The 12,952-nt window shown below is 38.9% G+C and overlaps 1 long non-coding RNA gene across 2 annotated transcripts; it reads right to left on the reverse strand.

The window, feature by feature from the left end:
• Positions 1–71: 71 nt before the first annotated feature.
• LOC113092157 (uncharacterized) lies at positions 72–11,998 on the reverse strand. 2 transcript variants are annotated; one of them, XR_003287526.1, is made up of 4 exons: positions 11,640–11,998; positions 8,261–8,365; positions 7,624–7,731; positions 72–144 (listed from the first exon to the last, which is right to left on the reverse strand). It is a non-coding gene; the product is annotated as an uncharacterized LOC113092157 (long non-coding RNA). The 2 variants fall into 2 exon arrangements; XR_003287525.1 differs by having other exon boundaries at positions 8,261–8,368.
• Positions 11,999–12,952: the final 954 nt, after the last annotated feature.

The raw sequence follows: 12,952 nt of genomic DNA on the forward strand, positions 1-12,952 counted from the left end.
CAGCCTACCTGTGACCAACAACAAGAAACACAATAAATACCTTTTCGTAGATGTTGTTTTCTCACTGAATTTGGTGTTCCACCATCTTTTGAATGGTCACTCTTCATGGACACAAAGCTGGATACATGTGAGCCTGATCTTTCTCTAATGACATAAAGATGAGGGAGAAATAAACACTTTACTACAGGAGGCTCCTCAGTAACTGATTTCCAGACATGCTCTCTTTAGTCCTTCTCAGAAATGTGCACTTACAAGGTGAAAAAGTTTGTCATTCTAGTTCAGTGGCTCAAATGTACCTATTTGGTAAACGTGTAGTAAAATATGCTGCTAATTTCATACATTTGATAAATCTATCTGAACAGAACATATAAAGTTTTTGTTTATTGACTAAATCAAATGCTTATTGACTAAATCAAAAAGCAGAGATGTGCCTGCTACACAGTTATGTTACATTGCATTTCTATATATCCCACTGCTGCTGTCTTTTTTAAATTAACCCATATAATAATCTATATTTCTGTTAAGTTACTAGCTATCTTGTTGCTATCATTAACTATGGCTCATTTATTAGGAACCCTAGATTGAATAAGCTCTCTTGCACCAAATTTATTTCAAATAATAAATCAATGTAATTTATAAACTTTTTGATATGAAGGGTGACTAAAGATATTTATAATACTATCTGAATGTAATTACCAAAAACTTCCAGTATACAAAAGCAAACCCTGATGTTTCATGCTTCCTGCCATCCTGCTGCCCTTTTTTCTATTGTTAAGATGAACATTCACAATAATCCCAAGAACAGTGTTTTATGGCCTTATTCAAGTGATTTAACATTTTTAGTTTTTTTCTCATAAATACAATCATGTACATACATGCATTTTCACATATTATTATAGCCCAGTTTGTGCTGATTACAGTGATTTTAGACTTTACCCATTTAGATATTTATAAGAAACGGAAAAAAGCACAAATATCAGGGCATGACAAAACTTCTCCAGCGCCCAAAAATACCCTAAGACTCCAGAGGGTTAAAGGGTTTTCAAGCCTTGACTATGTGTAACAATAATCACATAATCACATGCAAAATAATAAGGCAACTTAACACTGTTAACCTGGATTTTATCCAGCATTCATCAGAAGAAATATATATCAGCAACTTGTTTATATTAACGTGACATACCCTCTTTTCCTTTTCTGTTGGTGCATGGCAGTGTAAAATTAAAATGAGTTATCACTGCTAATTAAAGATGTTATGGGCAGAGAGTATAAAAGGTGTTCCTGATCTACTTCACTTACTTCCTCTGGTGGAACATTGTTCTCCAGAGAAGCTGGTTCTCCAGAGAAGCTTTTCAGTTGACAATTTAGTTTTAGTTTAGTTTTATTGTCATTGCATATCTCTACACAATGAAATTAAGATGACATCAATCACTCAGTTAGCAGCTAAAAGGATAAAAAGTGACACTATCAACAACAGGCAATAAATAAATATATATAAACATTTAAAAATACACAGTATAATTCAAGTCCAAATTTAATTAGTCTTCCATGCTTTCAGCCTTTCAGCAGCTCATTTATGGCCTTTGGAAAAAAAAATGTTTCTCATGCGGTTTGTCTGAGCCGTCATGACCCTGAGCTGGCCTGAGGGTAGGGTGTCAAAGAGGGTATAGCCAGGATGTGTAGGATCTGCCCTGATACTTGCTGCTCTTCTCTGCAGCCTACTAGAATATATATCCTCAAGGCTTGGAAGAGGTGCACCAATGATTCTCTGGGCAGTTTTAATTACCTGCTGCAGATCTTTTTTTTCCTCAATAGTGCAGCTAATAAACCACACTGTACAACCATATGCCAGCACACTCTCTATTGTGCACCTGTAAAAAATTTTGAGGAGTGTCTGCGGGAGACCAGTACGTCTTAAGGTGCGCAGGAAAAAGAGTTTCTGCTGAGCTTTTTTCCCTATCTCTTTGGTGACCGTGTTCCTTCCCCAGGTCAGATCCTCCATCAGATGCAGCCCTAAATATCTGAAACTTTGGACCTGTTCCACCTCCTCTCCATGTATCTCAAGACTGTCGTGTTTCTTGGTTTTGCATTTCCTAAAATCAATTATGATTTCTTTTGTTTTCTTTATGTTGAGGATTTAATTGTTTCTGCTACACCACGATACCAGTGATTGGACCTCCTCCCTGTAAGCGGTCTCTTCATTGTTGGTTACCAGCCCTACCACAGCTGTGTCATCTGCAAATTTGAAAATGGAATTTGAATCATGAATGGGAAAACAGTCATAGGTGAACAGCGAATAAAGGAGCCGACTAAGAACACAACCCTGGGGAGTGCCAGGAGGAGGTAATATTTCCAAGTCTGACATGCTGGGGTCTGTCAGTAAGAAGGTTCTTGATCCACTTACAGAGGTGAGAGTCCAGGCCAAGCAACAGCAGTTTGTTGACTAGCTTGCTGGAGTTGATGGTATTAAAAGCTGAACTAAAGTCAACAAAAAGCATCCTGACATATGTATTGGGGTTCTCCAGGTGAGTGAGGGCAGTGTGAAGTGCAAGTGAGATGGCATCATCGGTGCATCTGTTTGCTCTGTAGGCAAACTGATGTTTGTCCAGATTAGCTGGAATGAAGGTCTTGATGCTGTTCAGTACCTATCTCTCAAAGCATTTCATTATAACTGATGTTAATGCTATTGGTCTATAGTCGTTCAAGCATGCAACAGTTGTCTGTTTTGGAACAGGTATGATGGTAACAGTCTTTAAACAGGTAGGAACTATAGCCTCCTTCAGTGACCTGTTAAATATGTCAGTCCAAACAACTGCAAGCTGTTGAGCACATACCTTTAGTACACGTCCTGGGACCCCATCTGGTCCAGGTGCTTTTCTGATGTTAATGTTCTGCAAGGCCCGCTTGACCTGGTGCTGATCTAGTACGATTGGTTGCTTGTCCACATGAGCACTGACGATGGTCTGTCCTACACTGGCTCCATCCTCAAAGCGGGCAAAGAAGAGATTCAGCTGGTCTGGAAGAGAAGGGTCAGCAGAAGAGTGTGGACTATAGTTTGCTGTATTGTTCGTTATTGTCCTGATTCCCTGCCACATGCTGTGATGATTATTTTCTTTAAAATGCTGTTCAATGCACAGCTTGTAATTTTTCTTTGCAGAAGTGATCCCTCTTCTGAGGTCAACTCTGGATTTCCTGTAGGCCTCCTAGTCCCCAGATCGCAAGGCAGCATCCCTAGCTTTCAGAAGAGTACATACATTTCTGTTAAACCAGGGCTTCTGGTTAGGGACCAGTTTGACATGTTTAGTCTGGGTGGTATTTTCAATACAGAACTTAATGTACTGTATGACAGTACTGTGGTGGTGTATTCCTCAATGTCTGCATGATCAAAGAGCTCCTACATAGTATCTTCAAAACAGTCCTGTAGTGCAGATTCTGTTTCCTCAGTCCAGATCTGCACAGTCTTGATTTAGCATTTAGTTCTGATAGCAACAGTTCTGTATGTTGGTCTCAGGAAAAAAGCCAGATGATCAGATTGACCGAGGTGGGGGGCTGGCAGTGCTCTATAGGCCCCCTTTATATTCATATACACCTGATCCAGTGTTTTTCCCTTCCTCATTCCAATCTTAATATTTTTGTGACACTTAGGTAGGACTGACATTAAATTTGAATGATTAAAGTCTCCCGCCACAATGAAGAAACTGTCAGGTAGCCTGTTTTGTTGTGCACTGATAGCCTTTTACAGTTTTTTCATGGCTAACTTAGCGTTAGCCCGTGGGTGGACATACACAGCAGCCACAAACACAATAGTGAACTCCCAGGGTGAAAAAAACGGTCTGCATTTTAGCAGTAGGAATTCCATGTCTGCACAGCAATGCCTCTCCATGACAGTAACATCCTTACACTAGTTGTTATTTATAAACTCACATCCTCCCCCTCTCGTCTTACCAGACTGTAATGTGGGGTCTGATCTATAAACACCACAACCTGCTAGCTCCACAGCTGTATCCGGGATGTTTTCATGTAGCCATGTTTCTGATATTATCGTGACACAACTGTCCCAGCGGTGATCCATAGTCCGGAGTCTCACCGCCATTACATTTCCGTTATTTGTGCCTAGAGTTTGGGCCAGCTGACTTCCAGGTAATCCTGAGGCCCCGGCCTGGCTACGTGCCTAAGGTTCCCATTATAAGTCTCAAAGACCAGGTGGTGAACCTGCAAGTGTTGCCCCTGGAGGAGGCAGATCCAACGCTGGCTTTGCTCTGTCCTGTCCGAGCATTAGGATGCTACGTAGACCGGAGACAAAGCTTCAGGACCTCTGACCAGCTCTTTGTCTGTTACAGAGGCCGGCAGAAGGGGAATGCCGTCTCTAAGCAGAGGATCACCTAATGGATTGTGGATGCCATTGCCCTGGCTTATCAGGCACAGGGTGTGCCCTGCCCATTTATGTTGTGAGCTCACTCAACTAGGAGTGTTGCATCCTCCTGGGTGCTGGCTTGTAATGCTTCATTGACAGATTTTAGTAAAGCTATGGGCTGGGCGACATCTAACAAGTTCACTAGATTCTATAGCCTTCGTGTAGAGCCGGTATCCTCCTGTGTTCTCAACGGGTAGTGGCACCGAGAGGCCCTGGTTAGTGTTGGCTTGCTAAAACTGCTACAGAGTGTCCGTACTGTACACCCTGTTAAGTTCCCCCATCACACTCGGGAGCCAGACATGGTGGAACGTCTGGCTCCGGCCTTTCACAATTAATCTGTGAGAACCGTGGAAAGCTGGGTTACATATTGAGACCTAAGCAGTATTTGTATGTGTATAGTCCACAATATAGCTTTAGAGTGCGTTGGTAGGGATCCCAATTCGTCGGTCACCAACGTGATGTCAACAGTGACCGACTGAAAGGGAAAGTCTCTGTTTCATATGGTATCCATCGTTCCCTGAAGGAGGGAACAGAGACGTCACATCCCGTCGACACAGTTGCTGTACCACCGCTTAGCGGCCAGCGCAATTAAGACTAAATGATGGTTATGAAACTGACTGGCTAGAAGTTTGTTTTATTTACATTTATTTTTTACTTTTTTATTTTGTACATCACTTCCCAGCCTCATGTTGCCAGCCAACCTTTGTACTCATTATGCACGTTGATGCTTTGAAACATGTGAATGTGTTAAGTATTTTGAGCACTTTTTTTTTTGAGTGAGGTGTTTTACATGAAGCAGAAAATGAAGGGTGTTTATGTAAATTCCTTTTTTCTTTTTTTGGATCACTTTGTGATTAAATTGTATTGGTAACGACTAATAAGAGCTTTTTAAATGCTGTTCTAAATATTATATTCCAAAGTTACTGTTTTCCAAGTGCATGTCATGTCACGTGACTTGGGAATGAGCGTCACACTCGGTTACCTACAGTATACGCAGGATGGCTGCTCCGTCTGAGATTGCAGATCCCCCGGACACATTTAAGTCTCTTGTGTGGGAACATTTTGGTTTTATAGTGGAGTACAGGAATGGAATTTGTGTTGTAGACAAAGCACACACAATCTGTCGTAACTGTTTCTCAAAACTTACTTATACGACAGGAAACATGTCTAAGATGCAAGCGCATCACCTCAGCATTGATATTAGCGGCGCACGTAAGAAGCATCAAAAACAGGTAACTTTTCCCACTGCCTTCAGAATGAAGCTACAAGCTAACTCTGACTGTGCTCAAACAATTACAAAGGCAATAGATGTTTTCATGGCACTAGATATGCAGCCGCTTTCCCTTGTGAAGAATGACAGATATCCTTCATAACTCATACAAAAATTAACCAACACTCAGTGAAAACATGCCTCACAGACATAATAAATATATCTATAGAAAGCTTTAAATGACTACTTAACCAAATAAAACAAATCTAAAACAAAAACTTTCATTATAATCATAATCTGTGAAGATGCTCTTCTCTGCGTGTCTAATGAGGAAATGGCTAGACAGGCCATCATTACTATTTGATGGATGTCTAAAATATAAAAGTCAAGTCACCTTTATTTATATAGCGCTTTAAACAAAATACATTGCGTCAAAGAAACTGAACAACATTCATTAGGAAAACAGTGTCAATAATGCAAAATGACAGTTAAAGGCAGTTCATCATTGAATTCAGTGATGTCATCTCTGTTCAGTTTAAATAGTGTCTTTGCATTTATTTGCAATCAAGTCAACGATATCGCTGTAGATGAAGTGACCCCAACTAAGCAAGCGGCAAGGAACCGAAATTCGAGAAGTCGAGAAGTAAGGAGAAGTCTAAAACAGGCGGGAGGCCCGGCCCGCGTCTGAACTATGACGTGAAGCAGTTAGATGTGGCATTCAGCAATAATAATCCTCAAGCAAAAAAGGCACCAATCTCTGAACTGTTTGGAAAGTTATTTCCAGTGGAGCCGGACACTCCTGCATCCAATGATGCGTTTCCACCATAATTTCCCGGAACATAAAAAAAAAGAAACTCTGAATTTGAACTTTCACTAAAGACACAAAGAACAGAGAGGTACTTCAGTCACTTTATGGGTCCTATTTTAACGATCTAAACGCAAAGTGTAAAGCGCACAGCGCAGGTGCACTCAGTGCGTGTCCAGATCCATTTTTGCTATTTTAACGATGGAAAAACAGTAGGTGCACCAGGGCGCATGGTATACTGGGGGAAGTCGTGACCTAGTGGTTAGAGAGTTTGACTCCTAACCCTAGGGTTGTGGGTTCGAGTCTTGGGCCGGCAATACCACGACAATGAACCCCCAACTGCTCCCCGGGCGCCACAGCATAAATGCCTGCCCACTGCTCCGGGTGTGTGTTCACGGTGTGTGTGTGTGTGTGTTCACTGCTGTGTGTGTGCACTTTGGATGAGTTAAATGCAGAGCACAAATTCTGAGTATGGATCACCATACTTGGCTGTATGTCACGTCACGTTACTTTCAATGAGGTGTCCCTATTACTCTTAATGAGTAATGGGTGTTTTTTTGGCGTAACGTGCAATAAACCAATCAGTCTCATCTTCCATTCCCTTTAAGAGCCAGTTGCACTCGTGCCATGATGGATTTGCTATTTACACAGCGGAATTTGGCAAGCACTAAGACAGAAAACGTCACTGAGATTAAATGGAGCTGCTCATGTTTGAGCAAACAGAACATGTTCGAAAAAACATTGCGCCAGACTTTAGGTCTGAGTCAACCAGGTTTGAGTTGATCTATGGCGCGGTCTATTTTCAGCTCAATAAAATAGCAATGCGCCAGCAATGCGCCTGAACACACCTGAACACACCTCTTTTTCAAACTAGCACGCCATGGGTGCACAAATTTGCGCAAATGCATTTGCTAATTAAACGACGTGGTGCTGGATGGGAAAATGCAAACAGCGATGGACTGAAACTAGCAAACATACTTGTGCTGCGCCGTGCGTCGCATTGTGTCGGGTGTATGATAGGGCCCTATAAGTTAATGCTACAAATGCTAATTAAACACATATCTGTGAATTTTTACTTTTTACAACTATTGATGGATTAATGTATTTTGGTTTAGTTGCAATTGTATTACTGGAAAGAAACTCCGGGTTGAGCTCATTAAAGAGTGAAGCAGCTTATCAGACAAATGAAATTACCTTTCTGCAGAGGATGTTGTTTCCATACTTAAGTCTGGTACACCACCTATTGAATGATCACTCTTCACAGACACAGAGCTGAATGTTTCTGAGATTGATCTTTTCATACTGAAACAAATAGCAAAGGAAAAAAATAACACTTCAGAATACAGGTCCCTCCATCCTATATAAATATGTTTTGTGTTTACAGTTTAGTCAAGTCAAGTCACTTTTTTATAGCACTTTATACAATACAGATTGTGTCAAAGCAGCTTTTCAGTGTTAAACAGGAAAATAGTGTGTGAATAATGCAAACAAAATTTAAATCTATTGTAAAGCAGCTCTGAAAAGAGGACAATAATAAACAGTCAATTTTTTCAGTCAAAATAAGTTCATCTTTGATTTTATTTTTTTTATTTTTAGTGATAAAAATATTTTTTTTATATTCGCATATTTTTGTGTTTTGGATTGGTACCAAAATTGGTACTGAGAACCGTGGATTTTCACCTCTTATTGGTACAGAATACTGACATTTTGGTACCGTGACAACACTAGATGGATTTATATATTTCGGTTTAGTTGCAATTGTATTACTGGAAAGAATCTCCAGGTTGAGTTCATTAAAGAGTGAAGTAGCTTATCAGACACATGAAATTACCTTTTTGCAGGGGATGTTGTTTCCATACTTAAGTCTGGTACACCACCTATTGAATGATCACTCTCCACAGACACAGAGCTGGATGTTTCTGAGACTGATCTTTTCCTACTGAAACAAATAGCAAAGGAAAAAAATAACACTTCAGAAAAGTCCCTCCATCCTATATAAATATGTTTTGTGTTTACAGTTTAGTCAAGTCAAGTCACTTTTTTATAACACTTTATACAATACAGATTGTGTCAAAACAGCTTTTCAGTGTTAAACAGGAAAATAGTTTGTAAATAATGCAAACAAAATTAAATTCTATTGTAAATTAGCTCTAAAAAGTCAATTATAAAGTCAATTTTTGATTTATTGACGTCATCGTCCAGTTCTGTTCAGTTCTCTTAAAATAATGTCTATGAAATCAAGTAATCAAGAGTATTGTCAAAAATTAAGTGGAGGAAAGTTTAAGGGGGGGGGGGGGGGGGGGTGAAATGCTATTTCATGCATACTGAGTTTTTTACACTGTTAAAGAGTTGGATTCCCATGCTAAACATGGACAAAGTTTCAAAAATTAAGTTGTACGTTTGAAGGAGTATTTCTGTTCCAAAAATACTCCTTCCGGTTTGTCACAAGTTTCGGAAAGTTTTTTTCGAGTATGAGTCTGTGTGACGTTAGATGGAGCGGAATTTCCTTATATGGGTCCTGAGGGCACGTCTGCCGGAAGAGCGCGCGCTCACGTATAGCAGAGCACTGAGAGCACAGGCATTCACTGATCAGAGCGAGAGCGTCGCAAAATGTCACAAAAGAAGTGTGTTTTTGGTTGCCAGGGCAAGACAACCCTGCACAGATTACCAAAAAAAAAAAAAAAAACTGCATTAAGGGACCAGGGGATGGAGTTTATTTTTACAGAGCATCAACGGAGTTGTGCAAGTGTTTTTGTTTGTTCCCTGCATTTCGAAGATGCTTGTTTAACAAAAAAGGCACAGTTTGACGCCGGATTTGCACATCGTTTATTTCTTAAGGATAATGCAGTCCCAACGAAAAAGCGTCATGATCGTGTGTTGGAAGCGCATGCGGTGAGTAAAACTGCTTCAAATATCTCTGTGTTGTTAACTTAGCTATCGGCGGGAAAGCACATCAAGTAAACAACATGCAATGTTGTCATCAAACTGCACTTTCCACATGTACAGCTTAAAAAAAAAAAGAAAAAAAAAAGACGACATAAAGTGGAACTTAGTCATTTTCCAAAACCGCTCAGTACATACCACATAGAGACGTCGTTGCTGATGCTGCTCTTGTTAAATTTCAGCCTCTGGATCTGATTCTGGATCATAAATATACGCTGAATCTGACTGTTAGCCATGGTTTGTTTTGGATGTTTTTTTCCTCACGGTAATGTCACAGCTTCCAAACGCTCTCAACGCAAAAGCTTACTGGCGCTTGTGATTCTTTAGCTCCGCCCACACGTCACGCCTCCAGCCGGTCGTGTTTTTCCGGGAAAAATCGGTACAGACTATCTTTCTCTTATGAATATAATAAAACTAAAGACTTTTTGGAGTTATGAAGGATGCAGTACTACTCTATAGGTACTCAAGATTAACAGGATATTGAATGAAAACGAGCATTTCACCCCCCCTTTAATCAAAACAAAAACCATTCAAACTATAATGAGACAGTGTTTTGGACACGTTTTTCTTGATGTTTGATCTACTACAAAAGCCAAAGAAATTTTAAAATCAGGTCAATCTACAGAGGTTCAATTCAATGGGAGCAAAGTTGCTTGTTTTTAAATTATTTCAATGTTTAGGTAATTAACCACACTGAGTGATACTTAGCCTTATAACACCTGATTATGATTATGTAAAGTAAAACCATATCATAAGCCCTTTCTGCATGGGATTAGTACTATCTGGGGACCTTGTGTGATGCTCGGGGACTAAATCCAAAATATCTTAAATTGTGTTCCAAAGATGAACCTCCATGTCTTACGTGTTTGGAACGACATGAGGGTGAGTCATTAATGACTAGGGCTGTCACTTTTAGTTCGAAAATCGATTGCGCAATCGATCAGACCAACCAAAAAAGTTTCGAAAATGAAAATAGGTAATCGACTTTAACCAAATATGTACACTATTAATTTTAAAATAATTAAACAATTAAAAAATATAGATGTAACCAAACTCACAACCAAGCAGAAAAAGAAAATAAAGAATTCCGTGCAGTGCAGTATGCGTTGCGAAAGCTAGACAGAAAATACCAGCAATTTTAAGCGGCTAAAGACCAGTGATGTCGAAAGCGACCTCTTATGCTTCGTTCAGACCAAATGCGCATAGAGCGTCTGGCGCAAATGATTTCAATGTTAAGTCAATGTAAATGTATGTTGTCTTTGTTTCTGTGTGAGAGGAGTGTGTAAGCCGTGCATCAGCTGCTAATAGAGCTTGTGAGCATTTTTGCCACATTACTGGCATTAAACGATTGCATAAACACTTACATGCATCCAAATGCAAGTATCCTCATAAACACAGTAATTTAGGTCTTAAGGGAATGTAAACAGTTGCTAGAGAAAGTGCATATGTAACAGTAAATTGGATCCGGACTTCGGTCTTAAAGGGGAAGCTGTCCAATATTCATGATATAAGATTTTGGTCATATCGCCCTCCACTATTTTAAATTATATGTAAATCTCTTGGAACAAACAAACAAATTTAAAATCCTCTCTATTTTTCTCTGGCAGCTAATGTTAATTTGATAATGTGTAATACCACATGTTCTTATTGCATTTAATTAGTAAAGCATTAAAAAAAAAGGTATAGGCTACTCCTGGAACTGGCATAGGCCTACAATTTCGAAATTTAAATCAAGCTGAAATCCCTTCATACTCCAAATAACTAAAATGTAAGTATTAAAGGTAACTTGCAGAAGTACAGAGGGACTTGTGTTCAGGGAACTGAATCCAGATTTTTTTGAAAACTTTTGGTTTTGTTCTCGCTCTGTCAGCCAAATTCTAGATTGTTGCAGATCACATGACAAAATCAAAGTTCTGTTTGTGATCATCCACTGGACTGGAATGTATAAAGTATTATGTATATACAGTATAATTTACTATGTCTAAATGTTCATTCTTAACCTAACAATGGTCAACATGGCATTTATTATTGTCCCTGTTTCTGGATCATTTTTAAAAGATACACATATTGTAAATGTTTCCTACTGTTCAATCCATTGTTTCATATTTACATAAAATCCTTTTATGAAATATTTCAGAAAAATAGCATTTCAATAATTTTTAATAGCCTATTTAACAGGTCCCTTCCCCACAAAGAAAAAGATACACACTTCAAATCCCTATAATAAATTCCTAAATCTACAGTTTTATTTCGAAAATGCAACTTACCCTGTCATTTCTGTAATTTCTTTCCTTAAGATACTGAACATACTGTATGTTGTTCTTGTGGTATACTTTGTCAGTGATGGGCAGTAGCTACAAGTATAGCCGAGTGACGCTATAGTTTAAAAACATTTCTCAGTAGCGTAGTGGTAGCGTAAAAACAGCTTTACAGTAGCTAAGCTCTTTTTTGATCAACAAAAGACAAGTAGTCTCTAACGATACATTGTCGAAAGCAGTTCTGAAACTCACGCTCAAATCGGAAATATAACTGCTAATGATCACTGATCCTGGACCGGTAAAAGTGACGCCACCGCCAATAAACCTCGTAACATCATTGGCTCCTCAAACTGTCAGTCAAACCTCATTATTCTTCCCGAGTTCCCGCCTCTCTAGCAAATGAAGTGCGGCGCACAGTTTGGAGCGTCTCAGCTTGTTTGCAGTCTAACGTAAATAAAAGAACTGTTGATTGAATAAGTACAGCGTTTTCTTTTATCAAGAAACACTATATTTATAAGGGCTAATGTTTTTTTGTATTTGAAGAGGGGAGAAGTGTTTGTTGTCAAGTCACAGTAATAGCTTGTGAGAAGCGCTCAATCTTAATATACTTTGCGCCAAATAACAGAAAAAAACAACAACAACTGAGCGACAAGCGACAGTAACTAACATGAGCACGAACAATACATGTATTACAGCATTTATTTATCTTTTTAATGTTAGTCGTTCATTTGTAGTTCACGTTAGAACACAGTGCATTAACTGTTAACAAACGGCTTGATTTTAATAAAGCATTAGTAAATGTTGAAATTAACATTAATGAATGCTGCAGAAGTATTGTTCATTCTTAGTTCATGTTAACTACACTAGTTAACTAATGTTAACTAATGAATCTTATTGTGAAGTGTTACCATTTACATTTAGCAGACGTTTTTATCCAAAGACTTACAAAGGAGCACAATCGAACCAATTAAAATCAACAAAAGAGCAATGATATACAAGTGTTTTAACAAGTCTCAGTTAGCATAAAGGGATACTCCAACCCAAAATTAAAATTTTGTCATTAATCACTTACCCCCATGTTGTTCCAAACCCGTAAAAGCTTTGTTCATCTTTGAAATACAATTTAAGATGTTTTGAATGAAAACCGGGAGGCTTGAGACTGTCCCATAGAGTGCCAAGTAAAATACACTGTCAAGGTCCAGAAAAGTATGAAAATCATCATCAGAATAATCCATCTGCATCAGTGGTTCAACCATAAAGTTATGAAGTGATGAAAATACTTTTTGTACATGTATAAAACAAAAATAATGATATATATTTCA

The sequence above is a fragment of the Carassius auratus genome, unplaced genomic scaffold (assembly GCF_003368295.1).
Source record: "Carassius auratus strain Wakin unplaced genomic scaffold, ASM336829v1 scaf_tig00214501, whole genome shotgun sequence".
NCBI lineage: Eukaryota > Metazoa > Chordata > Actinopteri > Cypriniformes > Cyprinidae > Carassius > Carassius auratus.